This window comes from Geospiza fortis, unplaced genomic scaffold, assembly GCF_000277835.1.
Source record: "Geospiza fortis unplaced genomic scaffold, GeoFor_1.0 scaffold161, whole genome shotgun sequence".
NCBI classification, from domain to species: domain Eukaryota; kingdom Metazoa; phylum Chordata; class Aves; order Passeriformes; family Thraupidae; genus Geospiza; species Geospiza fortis.
In genome coordinates, this window is record NW_005054375.1 from 722,486 (window position 1) to 734,992 (window position 12,507).

The 12,507-nt window shown below is 41.4% G+C and overlaps 1 protein-coding gene across 1 annotated transcript in view; it reads left to right on the forward strand.

The window, feature by feature from the left end:
• The window catches only part of SMS (spermine synthase), a 43,655-nt gene that overhangs the window by 1,132 nt on the left and 30,016 nt on the right, over positions 1 to 12,507 (forward strand). The gene's annotated exons all lie outside the window — the stretch shown is intronic.

Below are 12,507 nucleotides of genomic sequence, written 5' to 3' on the forward strand. Positions count from 1 at the left end.
TCCCGGCGGCCGAGCCCGGTGGGAAGGTTTGGTGGGGGAAGGGGGGAGCTGCCGTGGGCGCCAAAGCGCCTCGCTGAGTGCCGAGCCAGGCCGCGGGCTCGGTGTGGCCTCCCGCACCCGCCCCGGAGCCCGCCTGGCCCTGTGTCGAACCCCATTCTCCTTCCCAGTTTGGTGTGAAGGCAGTTCCTTGCATCCTTGCAAAGACAAAATCTTTTAAAAGCTTGGTTTGAGAAAGAGATTCCTGACCACAGGGGCTTTGCTGCAAGCTGTGCTCTTTGTGGCATTGCTGCACGTGCACTTCGGAGAGCCGGGAGCAGGAAGGAGAAGGTGATACTGCAGTTGTTCCCAGAGTGTGCTTTTGGGTAGTGTACTGTGGTTTTCACAGTGAAAACCCTTCGGTTTCCCTTTTACGCTGGGTTTTTTTCAGGGCGAGTTAGCCACTCTAATGGTGGCCTAATGGCAAATGAGATAGTACTGCTATTTTCCTTGCACCTTGTGCTTGACTAATCTAGTATGAGCAGAATTGGTAAGCTAGACTAGTGTAAAAACTAGTTTCAGAGAAACCAACCAGCCCACACAATGGCTTCTTTGTCACTGTATTTCTCTGAACTACCATGGGTTCAGGAGTTACAACAACGACTGGCTTCTGCAGAAGGGTCGAAATTGCCAGGGATAAAATAGGTACTTTACCTATGGCTTATTTATTGAAAATAAACCATAGGTATGTTAGATCCTCTATGATATAAAAAGCAATGCTGTTAATTAGAGAATGTGGTGAGGACCTTAACAATTGCTTTGATTTTAGGTAGGCTTTTCCACTTGCCTTTACTTTTGAGTGCAATATTTGCATCATTGTCTGACCAAGATGGATGTACCTAAGTGGGGATGGGTTGATGGACCCACTGTAGAGGTGTTGCTGTGTCAGTCAAAGGAAGGAAGAAGCATTTTTCTCTTTTTACATTCGTCTCAGCAAAACAGACATCTTCAGCGAGACAAGAAGAACTTTCAGCAGTGACAGCTCAGTAGTTGGTTTGTACTTCTTATGTGGAGTTTTTCCTCTCATCTAGTGTTTATGGTGCAAAGCACAAAGAGTCATCTAAATAGAAAAAAATGGTGAGTGTGCATGTGTAGTTTGTGTTACAGGAGTTAAACTTGTGGCTTAATCATAGATTGTCAACTAATTGAGGTTTTTTTCTCCAAATTAGGTGGACAGTTAGACTTCTGAATGGTCTGGAATGCCATGAAATAGCATTTAATAAAATTAAATGTGTGGTTTTGGACCTTCAGATCTTGTGAGCATAACGTGTTTTTTCTAGGTCTCAGCTAAAGCTGTTGCATCTTTCCTTATGGAGAAGGCTGAATCTGTAAACTTGGTAAATGCTCAGTCCTTTTACCTCAAAACATTAGCTGTGTCCTTGTTTTTGACAAATGTGTGGTTTTTTACAGGTATTAATACAACAAAAGTTGCTAGCTTATCATGGATGGGTTAAAAGGGACCTTAAGTGTTCTCTACTTCCAAGTTCCCTGCAGTGGGCAGCTACACCTTGGGTTAGGTCAATTTACACTGAACCACATCCAGCCTGGTGTTGAACACTTTCAGGGATGTGGTATCCACAGCTTCTCTGGGTAATCTGTCCCAATGCTTTACTACCTTCAGAGTAAAGAATTTTTTCCTAACATCTAACCAAACCCTTTTCTCTTTCAGTTGAAGCCATTCCCCCTTATCACTCCAGGCTCCTTTTCAAGACTTTCTCTTCAGCTTTAAGCTCCCTTCAGGTACTGGAAAGCTGTGATTAGGTCACCTCAAAGCCTTCTCTTTCCATACTGAACAATCCCAATTCTCTCAGCCTTTCCTTGTAGAGGAGATTCTCCATCTCTCTGAACATCTTGAACTTGGTCATCTCTGGACTTGAACAGGTCCATGTCCCTCCTGTGCTGGGACCCCAGAGCTGGAGGCAGCACTGCAGGTGGGGTCTCACCAGAGCAGAGGGGCAGAATTCCCTTCCTCACCATGCTGCCCTCAGGGCTTTGGATGCAGCCCAGGACACTGTTGGTTTTTTGGGCTGCAGATGCCTGGGTTGCTGGTCATGTCCAGCCTCTGACCCACCAGCACGCTCAAGTCCTTCTAGGCAGGGCCACTCTTGATCTGTTCATCCCCAGACTTTGTTGACACAAGGAGTTGCCCAGACCTGGGTGCAGCCCCTTGCACTTGGTCGTGTTAAACCTCATGAGATTCCCATGAGCCACTTCTCAAGCTTTTCCACATCTGTTTACATGCCATCCCATTCTTCAGGTGTGTCAACCACTGCACTCTGCTTATTGCCATCTGTAACTGATCTCTTTGGCTGTGTCATTAATGAAGATACTAAATAACTGGTCACAGTATGGAGTCCTGAGGGGCACATGTGGTTACTGATGTCCACTGGAACTCTGAGCCACTGACCACAACCCTTTGGATGTCACTGTCCAACGATTTACTTATGCACCAAACAGTTCACCCTCTGAGTCCAGCTCTCACCACTTTAGAGAGAAGGGTGTTGTGGGGGATCATGTCAAAGGTTTTGCAGAAGTTCAGATAATGGCATCTGTACTTTGTAGGAAGGTTGCACAATAGTTTGTTTCATTGCAATGCATCTTCCAATAACTGTACATGGTAATGGGTTTTTTTTTTAAGAATCTGCTTGATCTAAGTCATACATGGTTGAAATAATTGTATATGTTTCTCATGGTTCACTTTTAACATAGCAGCTATCCAATGGCATCATTGTAATTGTCTGCCATCAAGACTGCAGATGAATATAAAGGCTGAGATGTTAATAGTTCTCTGGGATCTGTTTATTGCTTTGGTATGTGTCTCTTGTCTTTATCCTCAGTCTTCTGAGGTTCTCTCCGAGTGAAGGATGGAGGCTTTGTTGCTGCAGGGAAAAGGTCCGCAGGATACGGCTCTGCATGAGGAAGATGGGATTTTGTCATGGGTTAATACTTGTGCAGCTGGTAACAACTGCTTGTGCTGCAGAATGGTGTGGATTCTGGTGGGTTGTTCTCACTGGCTGACTTACTTGGCATGTCACAAACCCTTTCAATAACAGCCCTGGTTTCTTCAGGCAGTCCTGAAGGAGTATTGCACTGTGGAGCTTGTCATGTACATTCTTCAGGATTCAAATGTACTCAGCAAAAATAGTGAGACTGATAACTCTTATGTAGCCCTTTCTTAGTGTTTGCAGTCATCACTTCCATAAGGTTGTTGGAAATACCAGCAATGTCATTAAAAATGTGGGTCTGGGGAGTTAGAGAAAACAGGTCCTCTTATGTTGGTTTGAGATGGAGGATCACCGTATTGCCTTGGGAATGGGGTTGCATGCGATGATTAAAGCCATGTACTTCTGCTAAAAGCTGCCAGTTTGAAAAAAACTTTTCAATAAATTTTTTGTGTACTACAAAAATCCATACGCTATTAAAAAAAAGACCCTTTTGCCTGTCAATGTGCTGTTCTTGTCTTTTTTTGTGTACTACAAAAATCTATATACTATTAAAAAAGAGGTCCTTTTGCCTGTCCTTGTAACTATTTCCTCTAATTAAGCACCTCATTAGTTTTTTAGGAATAGCCAGTTAAAAATATAAGCAGGGATGAATCTTTTGATAGCTGGATAGCACAGCCTGAGTTTCAGTAATGGTCTTCTCAAGGGCTGGTTAAATTAGCAACTCAGGAGCTCAGCCCTTTGAACAGAAGTATTTTACTTATCTGTGACCCTGGAGATAAACAGACAGCTTCAGCAGGCAAACAGCATAGTGTTCCCTGTCCTAAAATACAAGAAGACTATTTTAACATTTATAAAAATGGACACAGCTCACTGGCCTTCTTTAATCTGGGCATAGAAAGCTTCAGTTGTGGTCTTTTTGTTAGTCAGAAGAGATGAATTTGAGACTCCTTAAGTTACTTAGTTTGAGGGCTTTATTATGAAATTATTTACGTATTTGGTGCCTTATACCTGTACAGAGTTGATTTTAGATTTATTGTATGTTGTAAATCTGCTTGCACATGGGAGTTTTTCCATCCATGCATGAATTTGTCAACAAAGTTTAGTTTTCTTGGTTGTTGAGTATTGAACTGATGGGTATTCTTCAGGTTTCTCTAAGGGTGGGAGGAGAGATAATATGAAGGCGCTTGTGAGATTTGGGTTCTTTGCTTCAGAAAGTTGTTTTGAGAGGCAGATTAGTTGGAAATCAGTTTGAATTGTCTCTGTGTTTGCTGTGTGGGATTATTGCTGGGGGGATTATAAATAGTGCATGGTACAGTGGTGCAAACAGTTGTGCCTGTAATACTCAGGGCAAGGGCACAGATGAGTGAGCTGGTGAGGAGAGCAGTGATTACCTGAGCTGGCACAGTTACTACAACCAGTGCTTAGGAAAGGAAGCTCTTGGGTGAATTACACACTGTGGGAATGCTGGTGTTAGAGAGAGTGCAGGTAGGGCAATGCTTAAATTTAAGCAAAACTTTAAGTGAATGTGTGTGCACATCTGATTTTCCTCAGATTAATGTTTTTAAGGAGAGAAGGGAATGGCCTTTTGTAGGCTGAGCATCCTCTGTCAGTAGCTTGCTTCCTGTCTGCAGGTTTGGGTTCACTGCTCAACTCTGACCCTGCAGGGGGGGAAATATCTTAACTATCAGGTGTTCTGAGTTACCCTCCTAAATATTCTTTTGGTATTGAAGTTTTTACTTAGGCTATCAAATTGTTAAATATTTTAACTGAATGCCGTTAAAAATAATATTTTCATTCCTGTATTTGTTTGGATTGGAAGTCTTAATGCTCTTCATGGAGCAGTACTAAAGTTTTATGTGCTTATTTTTGGCTGTGTTGATCTAAACTTTTGAAGGGGGGAAGACTTGATGAGATTTTGAGTTTTACACCTTTTAAAAGCTTTTTTGTTGAGTTTCCTTACTTCAAGAAATAATTAGGAAAATGGTTTTCTGAAAGGGTAATCTCCTGGAAGAGGAGTGTTTAGGAGAACTAAATACTGTGGGGAGGAGGGGTTGGGGGGTGCTGCATTGGCTCTTTCTTGCTACTGCCTCTGAAATCTCTGCCCTAACTTCTCCCTGGGAAAACACTGCATGAGTTCAGTTACTTGTGTTTTGAACTGTGTCTTGCTGTATTAAAGACAATTTGGAAGTGGTGCTGTTTTGCTTTATTTAGCAGATAATCAACCGTTCTAGATGCTGAATCATTGTTCATCCCATACAAAGCATGGAAATAGCAGAGAATGCAGGAAGAGATGACTGGCATTGAAAACTTGATATTTTCCCTGAAAACCTGTGGTTTCTTTCTCAAGTAAGTTAGTCTTGTGTATGAAGGAGCAAGAAGATGTCAAGTTCAGTATTAGTCCAAGCCTAAGATTATGAATAAAACTCATCAATAAAAGATTTGAGCACTTACCTATATAGGGAGTTACTTTTAATTTGATGTTCTCTGGTGGGTGCTTTTGTTGCTGGATGTATCAGAGGTGCTAAGGCTTTGTTTTTTTCCTGTGAGACAGATTTTGCTTTTGTGGCTGGAGCTGGCTGCAGTTAGCTGTAAAAACAAGTATATTTGAACTTCTTGTGAGGGAATGGTATCTCTGATCCTTATAGCTAAATTTGGCTGGTTCTGTCCAGTGTTGGATTGTCTGAAGTGCTGAAACATCTGATTGCAGTGATAACATGCAGATGACAGGCTTATCTCCTTACCTTATTGATTTATGGTATGTGAACAAAATTTGCTGACTCCTTAGCTATGATCTGTATGTGAAGACCATGTAAATAAGGCTTAGACAAGACTCACATGTCTCTGGAGCTTGCAACTGTGTTATCAGCCTTTGCTAAAGGTGTGTTTGCAACTGCCATTGAGGAATGGGTCTGTTTTGGTTGTGTTTCCTTAGCAGCCTCCATGAGTGGTGTGGGCTCAGCCCATGCCTTTGTCTGGGCTGTTGTGAGCTGAGCCCTGCAGGTCTCCATGCTCTAGTTCTGGCAGGCCTGGACCAAGAGCTGGCCTGCTGAGTGTCAGAGCACAAATGGAGCTTGTCAGGAGGTGTTAATACAGGTATTAATAGCTTTCCATTTTTAGCAGTAATGACTGCTATGAACTCATTGCCTGCTTTTGTTGGTTTCTAGTTTTGAAGATTAAAATACTTTATGACTGGAACTCTGAAAATATAATTATCTGATTCTCCAGCATGATGTCAAGTTCTCAATGGCTGCTTGTTCAGACATGAAGGAACTGTCACCTGCAGAGGTGAAGGCTAACAGTGTGGGAGATGTTTGTTGTGAGGCTCATGGTTTGAGGCTGTAGAGCAAATTCTTGCTGGGAATGAAGACTGCTTTTGACATGTTGGTATTTCCCATTTCAGATACATTTCTCTGACCATGCCTCTTAAATATAAAAGTCCTTGAAAGGAGAGGAAAGTATGTAGGACAAGTACTATGTTTATTACAAGTACTACTTAATATTTTTCTAGAAGATGATCAGGTCATAGGTGATGAAGTGGCTTGGAAGATGTAAGTGACCAGAAGAGCTGATACTATTTGGACATGCTGAAGATCTGTTACCAAGTGTTTTCTTCTCTGCAGCCTTTTTTGTGTGGAAGGTCTACAGGTATTTCAACAGATGCTAAAGTTTAAAATGTGAACAGTCTTTGTATGCCAGTAGTTGGACTTCAGTTGTGTGTTACTGGGTGACAAATAAAGTTTAAGGCATTGAAACTATAATTGTTGATACTAAGGCTCAAGTGGAGGCCTGTGTTGTTTTGGGACTTTTTTGTAGTTACCAGAGAATTGCTTTGTGATCTGTTGTGCACATTTCCAGAAGATGGGCATTTAAAAAGTTAACTGTAGTAGGATGCTGTACATTACTAACTGCAATTAGATGCCAGATATAGGAGAATACTTTTAAAGCATATATTTAATTAAAAATAGAGAAAGAAATAATTTGTAAATGTCAGAGTGAATGGGGGAGGCTCTACTAGTGATGGAAAATATGGTCCCTAATGTGCTTCCAGACATGATGGTCTTCTAAAATTTTGCCAAGACCGAACAAGGGAAAGCCCCTCTCACAGGTCTCTGTGGTGGATTCTTTTTAGTTTTCCATAATTGTTCTGCAGGAATCATTGGGAGTGAGCCTTCAGATATTGATGAATCCACAAGCAGAGGCACCCTATATTTGCACAGTAAATTAGATTTTTGATAGCCCTAATACAGCAAATCAAGTAGAGGAAGGGTGAAGGAATAACTTATTTTTAGTGTATTTATTCCATTATGGAAGTGGATGGATCTCATAGACCTATATTTCCTGAAAACTGGAGATCTTCTGTGGAATTCTCCCTTGAAAGTGATTAGGGAGCTAATACAAAGGTGGTGGTAGTGCAGGGGAGGAGAGAGTGTTGAATTCTCCTTTTTGTAGCTGGCTATTGTTAATGCTTTGAGAACTCATTCTGATCATGATTGTTTTACCCACAATTTCCTAAAGGACCCTTGGATGCCCAGAGTGACTCCTGTTGGCTCTGGTGATCTCATGGAAGTGCCAGTGAGTTCATGCACTTGCTGATGTGACCCAGTATAGCTATAGTTACGCAGTATAGCATTTGTACTTCTTCACTATGTAGCTGGAAATCCTTAGAAATTGGAGTGGGGGAGGTGTTTTGTGGAAACCCTTGGAAAAAGCAGCCTTCTACTCCTAACCTTGTGTAATACATGTTGCAATAGAGTGAGTGCACTAGGAAACTCGATGATCTGTTTTCTCGTGGATGAATGAGTAGTGGATGACTGTTTCCACCTGCTGCCCCCTTAAGCCTCGTGCCATACATGATTTATTGACTTCTGTGTCTAAGTCAGCATAATGAGGATGGTCCTCATGGGTGCAAATTGATTGAAAGGAGTAATTTTAGTATAATTTTCTGCTTCCTGCTGTTTTCTTCTTTTGCGGAGCTGGCAAGGACAAAACAAAGGATTTTTCCTGTACGTGTGTTCTGCTGTGTGTTCTGTTTGAAACTTAATACTCAGAAGGTGTATGTTGCTAAAGCCAGTTGTTACTCATTTGCATCTATTCACATGTCAGGAAAAAGCTACCTGCATGGTTCTGGGCAGTTATGAAAGCAGGAGTTTTGGGGTATACTTGGAGGGTGTACTTTCATTCTTGTGAGGTGTGGGGTTATCTTGTTGTTGGAGGACAAGGCTCAGCTTAGGCGATTGTTAGCATTCTGACTTTAGCTGAGTCTGTGATATTGCTGTGAAAACTTCTCCAGTTAGTCTGTTTCAAACACCTGTATGCCCTGCTCACTCATTTTCCATGCAGGCAGATCCTTTTAACTAGCACAAAAGAATTACAATTCTTAAGTTTTCTACTTCTAAGAAAAATATTGCCATGCAGGAGTTGATGACTAAGTGATAAGTTATCTGCAAATTATTATGTACTGCTCTATCTGGTCACATAAAATGGAGAGGGGGACCTAGGAGGAGGAGGAGGCAGCTGTTGATTTTCCATACACTGTTGTGACTTTTAGCTTTTTTGGGGGGGTTTTATTTCTGTTTTCTCAAGTGCTAAAAAAATCTAGAACATGCAAAATACATGGGAGCCCGAAGCTTCTCCTTGGCTCTGGGTTTTTAAAGCTGATGAACAATTTGCTCACCAAACATTTCTGCTGCAAACCTCTTAATTTTGCAGTTTTTTCATGGCTGAGATTGAGATACAATATTGGCATTGCAAAAATCAGTTTGTGAGTGAGAGATTCCCTGTACACCTGTGAGCCTGAGGACACTGTTTCCAGTACGAGGTGGTGGTGGAGGGGGCTGCCAGTTTGACTGTGCTGAGCTCGGTGCCAGAGCAGTCAGGTGTGTGGCTGTAGCAGGTTGGAGGCACCCTCTCCTGCTGCTCTTCTTGAACTGTCCCTGGACCTCAGCTGCCTAGAAATGCATCTCTTCTGTCAGGTGTGTTCCCTTCATCACTTGTATGTGGTGCCCTCCCACCCTGTCTCTGTATTTCCTTTTCCTTTAGGATTTTTGAAGAATGGGAGTTGATAGGTAGGGTGCCTGTGTGCAAGGATATCAGACTTGCAAAACACAAGGATTTATTATGTTGAAACAACCTAAACAGCTCTGAACTGAAACAATATGCCAGCACTTCAGGTTGCTGTTTACTCTTAGCATATTCTGCATCTTGATTCCTAATGTATGCTAACTCTTTCATGTATTCTTAATGAAACGCTTTGTTTTCTTCACCTTTTTCTACTGAATATTTAGCTACCAAGGGAAAATTCATCAGTTGCAGAATCATATATAAGTGCTTTGATGTGTTTTATTGTTTTGGTTATGCTGTATTCTCACTTGCTAGAAGAAATGATTGAAAATCAGGGTAAGAAAAATTTGAAGCTGGAAGTGGGGTGAATATTTTCAATGAGAATTAATCTGTTCCCATAGTTTACTGAAGTTTTGTTAATTGTAGGGGATGAAGTCTTCTTAATCCAGAATATTTTTAGAGGCAGTCTAGTTTAATAGATGATTCCAACACTGAGCTCAAGTATCAGGGTGGAACTAGCCAGTGTTGTGCATGAGGCCAGACTTGGTGCTTACAGCGACTCTGGACTTTGCTCTCATTTCACAGGTTACTGTCAATTACTGACTGCTTTGCTGCTCAAATTCAGAGGAACATCTGCAACTGCTGCAAGTCTTCTCTTCAGATGTGCTGGGGTTCAAAAATGTTCTGGCTAAACTGGGCATTAACTCTCTTGAAAAATACATGTATTTCAAATCCTGTACATAGTGGGTTTTGTTCCTGTTATCTAAAGTTGAAACTCTGGGCATTTTTCATTACTTCTGGCAAATAATTATCAAATGCCTAAATCAGTATTTTCTACTTGGTATCCAGAGTTTGTTTCTTTTGTTCCTGAATAACCAAAAATGTAATGACTACTTGAATAAATATTTAGATGTAGATTCAAAGGTGTTCCTGTTGTTTTAATCACCATTGTCCTATTTGCTTATCAGTGCTTGATAAGAGCATATCTGAGCTTGGAGTGAGGTGGTGACAAGTGGATTTGGGTGAGATATCCTGAGATCACTGAAACTTCCTGATACCTTCAAGCAACCACTTAAGCCCTCAAACATTTTATAAGGGAATCTCCAACTTGGGAGAATTAATTAGCCCTCCGAGGCAAATCTTGTGGTGAAAAGAGCATGTTGTTTTAATTTCCTAAAGTTAATAGCATAATAGGGAGAGCTTAATCAAGCTTGTGCCTGGGTTCTTAGCAAAGAACTTTGTGGCTGAGTGATGAGCTGTATGCGAGGGCTTGATCTGTTCATGGAGCAGAAAAATACCAGTGATGATTTGTCCTGCAGTGTCTGCCAAGATGCACCTAGCGGGATTCCTTAAAGCTGTTGAAAACGGGCTAAATGTATTATGAGTACTTCAGTTCTTTCAGTCTGTTTGCCATCTTGCTGCTGTCTTGCAGAAGCTGCAGAAGTTAAGTGATTGGGGGGTTTGTTGGACACTGGTTCAATTTAAATCTCATGTCATTTTACTCTTGGCCCTTGGAGGGCATGGCATGCATTAGTAAACAGGGTTTTTAATGTTTTTATGGGGGTGGCTTAAGGAGTAAATGGTGGAAGTAGGCATTTGTTGTGATAAAGATGGAGAAGGTAAAGGAGTTGGGCAAGGAAGCAAATGCTGCTGAGGAAGTGAGGACTGCATGTCTGAAGTGACAAAAATGCTTTGTGAATGTACTGGCATTGGAGCAGCTGCTCTTACCCTGTCCAAAAACGGCTGATGCCTGCCAGAAGCTGCAAGTTCAAAGTGAGCCTTGCAAAGTTCCCTTGCCAGTGCAAGGCAGAGATTAGAACCTGTTTAAGAACTGTGGCTCATAGTTATGGCCCCATTTATCTACTCTTTTGATCTCTGAAAAACATGTTGGTTTGATTGCTGGCCCACTTATTACTGCTGTAACCATGGTTACTGGGCAGGCAGGCTGTGTACTCTGAGCCTTATTGCCTGTGCCCTGGTAGAACCTGACGCTGGATAGGAGTCTAAAATCTTACTGGTACCGATGATGCATATTTTTACAGAATGGTAGGGGAAGGAAGGTAGGGGAAGTTTCATGGTGGTAGTGGACTGTGGTGTTTCATCAGTGGTGCTCCTGACTAAGAAGGAACCAGCAGTTCAATAATTCACTGTGGTCTAGCAGAATTTAGTTTTGTTGGTCCTATTTGCCTTTAGCTTGCAACATGGAGTTGAGTGACATTTAGAAAATGAAAAATAAATCTATCTCAGAACATACATTGAGATCAGATAGAATGAGCAATAAGCAAAGCCTTCCAACTTCTATTAAATATCCTTGGCTCCTGGGGAATTGGCTTGCTTTTGGTTGTGCTTGAAGAGAAGTAAATGCTCTGTCAGTTACTTCGGTCTGTCTGGTTGAAACATTCAGGGTAATTCAAGTCTGGGGTTTATGGATGGTCAAACACAAGTTTCAAGCAGTCAGATTTTTAGCTTAGTCTGCTGTGGAGTTGGATAGAGATGATTGATTGAGGAACTTTGATTTATTTGGTATGGATCTTTTTTCACTTCTTTGTGCCTTGTACAACTCCATTTTATCGTGGGAACTATTGCTGATTATGTCTGCTGGCTACTTTTACTGGCTTCCAGTGTATATGCATTTTGGGAGCAGGGGTAAAGCAAAATAAGCACCTTGGGAATAACTCTTTAAGAAAGTCACAGTGGGGAAGATTGTCTGTGCTGGAGGATTTGGTTGTAAACTGTGTGACCCTACTAAGTCTGTGTCAGGTGATTTCTCTGGTAGAGATACTAACTCCTAGTTACATTGTTGCAATTTTGCATGACCATGATGGCTTAGTTCTGTGTTTTGTGAAGTAGCAGCGATGCTACTTGTCTTACAGGGACAGCCTGTAGATTAATGTTTTGTTAGGTTTCCTCACTGACACTGGTGGGCTAAGTCTTTCCAGTTCTATTCCTGATCTGCTAAGTGCAACTTTAGGAGCATCTTCCACTAATTCACATTGTCAATTCCAAAATAAGTGGGCAAAACTTGCAACTTGTTTTTGAGACACTTATTTGAAGAAATTCTTTTCCATAATATTATGCGGATTTCAACTGGGGACTTGCTCTGGCCTGGATGTTAGAAGAAAGGATGTTTGTGTAGTAGTAGGGTGGGTAGGTTAGTCTTCAATGCCTTTGTAGTTATCCAGTATTACAGCTTAGCTTTTTTTGAGGTTTCTTGTCAGTGCTGTGGGGTTTTTTTGGGATTGCTGTTTGTGTGTTAAGCGATTTTAAAAGAAATTTTGTGAGTAAAGACTTGTGTGGATTGTGATATAGTATATGATCAATAGTAGCTGTAATAAAAATACATCCATAGTAGATAACCATTTTTGCTTAGTGTGAAAACTGATTTAAAATTGTTTGGATACCCATGCACTGAGAAATATCTCTGGGTTGATAAGGATGGGCAGAAGAGAAGGTACATGAAAGAGTG